Source organism: Mustela lutreola, chromosome 1, assembly GCF_030435805.1.
Source record: "Mustela lutreola isolate mMusLut2 chromosome 1, mMusLut2.pri, whole genome shotgun sequence".
Lineage (NCBI taxonomy): Eukaryota > Metazoa > Chordata > Mammalia > Carnivora > Mustelidae > Mustela > Mustela lutreola.
The window spans coordinates 236016742-236024129 of record NC_081290.1 but is presented as its reverse complement, the minus strand read 5'-3'; the positions used below and the strand labels follow the sequence as shown (position 1 = coordinate 236024129).

The following is a 7388-nucleotide window of genomic DNA, read 5'->3' as shown; positions in this document are numbered from 1 at the left end:
TTTGTTTGCCCAACATGGCACTTTAACTCATGACTGTGAGATAAGCTGAGATAAGAGACAGACACACAACCATGGACCCACCCAAGCGCCCCAGATCTTAATGAAAAATATGTAACTGAAATCGAGTTTATATGCAGTGTATATAAACTGCATTCCTTATGGTGTACCATTTATTCCCATAACTTCTTCATTCCATAACTTTAAGCCTATAGCTCCTACCCTCCTTCACCCATTTGGCCCATCTGCCACCTTCTTGCCCTCTGGCAACTATCAGTTTGTTTTTTGTATTTATGGGTCTGATTCTGCTATTTGTTTATTAGCTCTTTGTTTTGTTTTTCTAAGATTCCACACATAGTTGTAGTCCTATGTATTCATTTTTCTCAGTCTAACTTATTTCACTTAGAATAATTCCCTCTGAATCCATCCATTTTGTCTCAAATGGCACAATCTCATCCTTTTTTATTGCTGCATATTTTCATGTGTGTATACACACACACACACACACACCACATCTTCCATATCCATTTATCTATCAATGGAGAGTTAGGTTGTTTCCATAGTTTGGTGCCTATAAATAATGCTGCAATATTGGGACTCTTGGATGGGTTAAGCCTCTGCCTTTGGCTCAGGTCATGATCTCAGGGTCTTGGGATCAAGCCCCACATCAGGCTCTCTACTCAGCAGTGAGCCTGTTTCCCCCTCTCTCTCTCTGCCTGCCTCTGCCTACTCGTGACTTCTGTCCGCCAAATAAATAAAATCTTTAAAAAAAATAATGCTGCAATAAATAGAGGGGTGCATGTACCATTCCAAATCAGTGTTTTTGTATTCATTGTGTAAATACCCAGAAATGGAATTATTGGATCATATGGAATTTCTGTTTCTAATTTTTGAGGAACCTTCCTTACTGTTTTATACAGTAGCTCAGCGCTTTTTTTTTTTTTTTTTGAATAAGCATTCTGCTAATTGCTGCCAACTTTTAATTAGTATCAGGAATGTGGGAAAGTTGATTTTGACTTTTTTTGTGTGTTTTGTTTTGTTTTTAGTTTATCCATTGCTTTTATTAGGGAGAACTTCTTAATATTGTTATTTTGCCATTTTTGCTTATGTCACTCACAGTTCACTCGTTCTTGTTGAACACAAGTATTTCTCTGGATGAAATGACCAGGAGTGTAACTGCTAAATTGCATGATAGTTGCAGTACTGTTATTTTTAAGCAACTGCCAAAATATTTTCCAGAGTGGCTGTCCCATTTTATAGTCCTACCAGTAATGTATTAATGATTCCGTTTCTCCATATTCTTACCAGAATCTCATGTTGTTAGTGACATGGTCATGGTTGTGTAGTGACATTCTATCTCAGTTTTAATTTTTATTTGTGTATGGCAAATGATGCTGAACGTTTTAAAAAATTTTATTTAAATTAAAATAGTAAACATATTGTGTATTATTAGTTTCAATAGTAGAATTTATTGATTCATCAGTTGCATATAACATGCAGTGCTCATTACATCAAGTGCACTCCTTGATGACCATCACCCAGTTACCCCATCCCCCCACTCACGTCCCCTGCAACAACCTACAGTTTGCTCCCTATAGTTGAGGGTCTCTTTTAGCTTGCCTCCCTCCATTTTGTTTTTCCTTATTTTTCCTTCATGACTGCTATGTTCCTCTCTTTTGTTTCTTAAATTCCACATATGAGGGAGATCATATGGTATTTTTTTATCTTATCTATTTTCCATTTCTATGTCTTTATCAATGACATGTCTGCTTATATTTTTATTTATTTTCAAATTGGATTTTTTTTACCTTTGAGAGTGTGTGTGTGTGTGTGTGTTTGTGAGTAATTATATAATGTGTGTTGGTTAGGTCTTGAAATTATTTTTCTCATTCTGTACCTTGTCTTTTCATCCTCTTAATAGGGTGTTTAGCAGAATAAAATTTTTAAAAATTGGTATGGTTTAATTTTTCCCTTTTTTTCTTTTTGCATTATGATTTGGCATCAAGTCTAAGAACTCTGCTTAATTCTAGATCTTGAAGATTTATTCCATTGTTTTTTGAAATGTTTTAAATTTTAAATGTTTTAAATTTTTAAATAAGCTTCAAATTTTCATCTACATTCACTTTTGATTCTTTTGAGTTAATTTGTGTGTAAGGTACAATCGACCATCTTGATTTAAGTCTACAGTGTTAGTTTTGCCTATCAACACCCAACTCTTCCAGCAGACTTCGTTGAAAGGCTGCATTTCCTTTATTGAATTTTTTTTTGTTTGTGTGTCAAATATCATTTGGACATACATATGAGGGTCTATTCCTAGGTTTTCATTTCTGTTCCATTATTCTACGTACATGCCCTCTACCAATACCACAGTCTTGATTATTGGAGCTATGTAAGTCTAGAGATTGCAAAGATTCTTTGCTCATTTCAGTATGTGTTTTCAAATGTTTCAGCTATTTTCATTCCTTTGATGTTCTAAATAAATTTTAGATAATTTTGTCTATATCAAAAAAAAAATCTTGCCTGGATTTTTGTAAGAATTGCAACACACCTGTGTACCAATTTGGGGGTAACATATCTCCTCATCCATGAATATTGTATGTCCCTTCATTTAGTTGTGTTGTTTTTTCATTTCTTTAATTGGCAATGTATAGTTTTGTTAAAAAAAATACACATATTATTATAATATCTAAAGGGAATTACCATTCCATCTCCTACTTCTATGAGCCTAAGTACCTTAAAATACTTCATTTAAATGGGATCATAACAACATTTTTTCTTGTGTGACTGACTTATTTCACTATGCATAATATCCTCAAGGGTTATGCATAATGTAGCCCATGACAGTTTACTTTTTTTTTAAAGATTTTATTTATTTATTTGACAGATAGGGATCACAAGTAGGCAAAGAGGCAGGCAGAGAGAGAGGAGGAAGCAAGCTCCCTGTGAGCAGAGAGCCTGATGTGGGGCTCAGTCCCAGGACCCTGGGATCTTGACCTGAGACAAAGGCAGAGGCTTTAACCCACTGAGCCATCCAGGTGCCCCAGACAGTTTACTTTTATATATATATACCTGAATTATATTGCCTTGTATGTATATACTATATTTCTTTATCTATCCATCTATCCATGGACCTTTAGGTTATTTCTGTATTTTGGGTATTTTGAATAGTGCTGCAATTGACATCTTATTTTCAGCTCTTTAGGGTAAATACTCAGATGCGGGATTTCTGAATTAGATGGTAATTCTATTTTTAATTTCTTGAGGAAACTCGATGCTATTTTTCATAGTGGCTACACTTTTTTTCCTTCCCACTGACAGTGGACATGGGTTCTAAGTTTTCTACATCCTCCCCAAAAACTCTTTGTTTAATTGATTTTATAGTTGCCATCCTAACAAGATGAGGAATGATATCTCATTGTGGTTTTGCTTTGCATTCTCCAATGATTAGTATTGTTGAGCATCTTTTCATACCTCTTGGCCATGTGTCTGTCTTCCTATTAAGCAGAAGTGATAAAAATCATAAAATGTGTAATGCTTCTGAAGTAAAATAATGAAAATTTTTCAAGTTATCAGGGATACAGAACTGGATTTGCTATTCCTGAGAGAATTATATGAGCCAAGAAAGAGGCCTATTAAATTTGTTAACATGTAAGGCACTGGTGAATGGACAAAAGCAAATTCATGTGATGGATGTGAAGACAAAAAGACCCATTAGAGGGAGGATGATGTCAAGTTGAGAAAGTAAAGAGAATGATGATGACAACTTGACTTCAAATAGGTCCTCAAGAGGGCATGACCCTAGGTTGACCTGAGCACTGGACCCAAGCAATTGTAGGGTCCTCATGATCTCCCTGTCCTTGGACTGTGCATCCCACTTACCTTCCTCACATTACAAGCTACCTTAAGGACATGACATTAAGACAGTAATGTGCTGCTGAGACCATCTGGATGATATATGTGACTGAACCCAGTTAAGGCCTCTATATAAACCCTTAAGATTCTGGCAGGCAGGTGCAAAGAACTCATCATCTTTCAGCTACCTGTCTTGTATACATGTTCCCTTGCTTATTAACACTGTCACCTACCAGACTGGAGTGGTCTGGTTCTCTCTTCTGTTTCTGTTTGCCCTCTATGTACAAAAGTCAGTTTATGAACCAACACTTAGTCTAGAAGTTTTGACGTCAAGATGAGCAGAAAACCAGTATAAAAAGTGGAAGACGGTTATATATATTAGAGGATGGTGTTGTTTTGTAAGATGTTGTTTTGTAAGATGTTGTAAGGTGTTGTTTTGTAAAATGTGAGATTGCAAAGAGTTATGAATTAATAACTAAATGCAATTTGGTGTAATTTAAACTGGGCAAATCTCTCTTTTAGGTTGGACAAAACAATAGAAGAATAACAATTTAATTTATTTGATGTTCCTTACAAAATTGGCTTCAGTCGTAAGACATTAATACAAAGGTACTATTTCCTCCAGTCTTTCATTTTTTATTAACTTATAAGAATTTTAAATATTAGAGGGGCGCCTGGGTGGCTCAGTGGATTCAAGCCTCTGCCTTCAACACAGGTCATGATCCCAGGGTCTTGGGATCGAACCCCACATTGGGTGCTCTGCTCTGCGGGTAGCCTGCTTTCTCCTCTCTCTGCCTGCGTCTCTGCCTACCTGTGATCTCTGTCTGTCAAATAAATAAATAAAATCTAAAAAACAAAAAATTTTAAATATGAGAAAGAGATATTAAATTTTATTTATTAGATTTACAATTGCAGATAAGAGGAAACAAGCTGATTTTGATTCACTTTCATACTGCTTATAAAACATTATACTGTGTGCTACATTAGGTTAAGAGATCTACCTACCTGAACCCCCAGATTGTCTGCATTCAAAGGTCCTCTTGAAATAGACTGGATATCAGATTAGTCAGTAGTGAAAAAATGTGTGTATCATGGCTAGGAGACACCTATTCAGCCAAATTCTCTCAGATACCCAGAGACTTAAAAGTCATTACATTAAATACTTCATGCATAGGATAATTTATAGCTTCTCTTTTAGGGAGAAGTCATTGAAAAAACATATTTTAGTAGTGATTAAAAGTATATAGCATATATTTTCCAGAGGAAAGAAGCATCTGGCTCTCAATGTAGGAATTATAATAGCTATTTGGAAACAGGAAACTCTCACTTTATTTTTTAGGGAAAGTGGGCTAATTAGGGTTTGATCAAAGATATATATTCCTTCTCAAAGGACTGAGAAGGAAAAACATTCATAGGAATATTGGTTGGCAGGCCTGTTGAGATTCTCAAGACATGTATTTAGAAATGCATCACTCATGCCAAAATAGTGTTTCCTGAAATATTTTACACCTCTTGCATAAACACAATCTCCTCTCTGTCATAGAAATGTCTTCTTTTTAATGTCTTCTTCATACACCTTGGGGTTTGATGTCTTTAGAACCAGAAAGGATCCTTATGACACAGTCTTGTATCTGCTTGGTTTTCACCCTATACACAATAGGGTTCATAGTGGGAGGCAAGAGCAGATAAATATTGGCCACAATGATGTGGCAAGATGGAGGGATTGTGTGGCCCCCAAAGCAGTGGGAAAATAAGGAGAAGCAGGCTGGACTGTAGGAGAAAACAATGGCACAGATGTGAGCAGTGCAGGTGCTGATGGTCTTCTGTTGAGCATCTGCTGAAGAGAGGCTGAGCACTGCCCGGATGATCATGGTGTAGGAGACTGTGATGCACAGGATGTCAAAGCCCCTGATCAGGAGAGCAAATGTCAGACCATAAATGACATTGACCTTGATATTTCCACAGGATAATTTGGCTACAGACATGTGGTCACAGTAGGTGTGGGGCATTATATTCCCTCTGCAGTAGGGCAGGTTCTTGGTGAATGATGAATAACACTGCTCTCAGGAAAGTAGCAAGCCCGACTTTTGCAATGATGAGATTGGTGAGGATAGTAGAGTAATGCAGTGGGTAGCAGATAGCCACATAACGGTCCAGAGCCATAAGCATGAGCACCCCAGAATCCATCCCTGTGAAGTTGTGGATGAAGAACTTCTGGACCTCATTCACTAAAGCTGATTTCCTTAAGATGAAACCAGAAGATGCAGAGAGCTTTAGGAATTGTACTAGAGCACATGATATCAGTTAGGGAAAGCATGGCTAGAAAGTAATACATGGGTCTGTGCAATGAATCCTCATAGCGGATGAGGTAGAGCAGCCCACAATTCCCTACCATGGCCACCACATACATGGAGCAGAATGGGAAGGAAATCCACATGTGTTTATCTTCTAGTCCCGGGACTCCACTAAGAATGAATGAGGCTTGGGTCCAGTTTGTTTTATTCAATATTATTAGCATGATCTATTAGGCCTAGAATTCATGTGTGTTTTCTAGAGTAAGAAAAAGAGAAGAAAAAATATACTTTATGGCTACTGTCCTCCTCTCACACCCATGTCTTAAATTTCCATAGTGCATTTTAATGATCAACCAAATTTTCTGAGAGTCAGGGATTAGGGTATTTTTTATTTTGTATATTGTCGTTTGTTAATTAAAGTATCTAGTCGTCTAACAAATTCTTATTAAGCAATCTAAGTTCTCACCACAGATACTGATCCTATTTTTAAGATTCTGATCCTCACAGATTTCTAATCAAGTATAACTCTGTTATGACTTCTATTAGGGATTTTGGTTAGAATACCTCACTTACCTACCTATTAATAACTGTATGTGTCTCCCTAGATGTTGTCTCAAAAGGACTTCTTTGATTATATCACCAATGACCCAACAGATATGATTATTTTATATTCTTATTAACTGATAGCCAATAATAATTTTATATTACCAAGGTACTCTTTGAGGCATTTGTAAATGTAAAATCATTTATTCCCTGATGGAGCTTAGAGTCTCTCGACTCACTAAAATGTTTAATTCACTCCTCTCTTTCAAGACACCTAATTTTTGTCCTTTACCTGGTCTATATGCATTTATAGGGATGCTTTACATTTATATTCAGAATAAACTTCCAATTAAACCTAGAGAGCAGTTAATGTTGCTTCACATACTGAATCTATCAATGGTAACAAATCATTTCTCTCCTTCTTTCTACCAGTCTTCCTGTTTTCCTTCACAACTTGCCCTCTGAGATTATCTGGTATCTGTGGCAAAACAGAAAACAAGTGAGCGAAACAAATCGTACCTTCATATTATTATTAAAGGCAAGGATACATTTTTCCTCAGTTATGCTAGTTACTCCAGCAATATTTATGATTCAGTAAGATGTTGACATCCCCACTTTTTATTATACTCATCTGTTCTTTTCACTTGGTTTACATTTTTCCCTAACATTAACAATGGACTCGTTTTACTTGGGTTCTAGTGG

At 36.3% G+C, this 7388-nt stretch overlaps 1 pseudogene; it reads right to left on the bottom strand.

The window, feature by feature from the left end:
- Nucleotides 1-5417: 5417 nt before the first annotated feature.
- Nucleotides 5418-6367, bottom strand: LOC131821548 (olfactory receptor 52N4-like; annotated as a pseudogene).
- Between the last annotated feature and the right edge of the window lie 1021 nt (nt 6368-7388).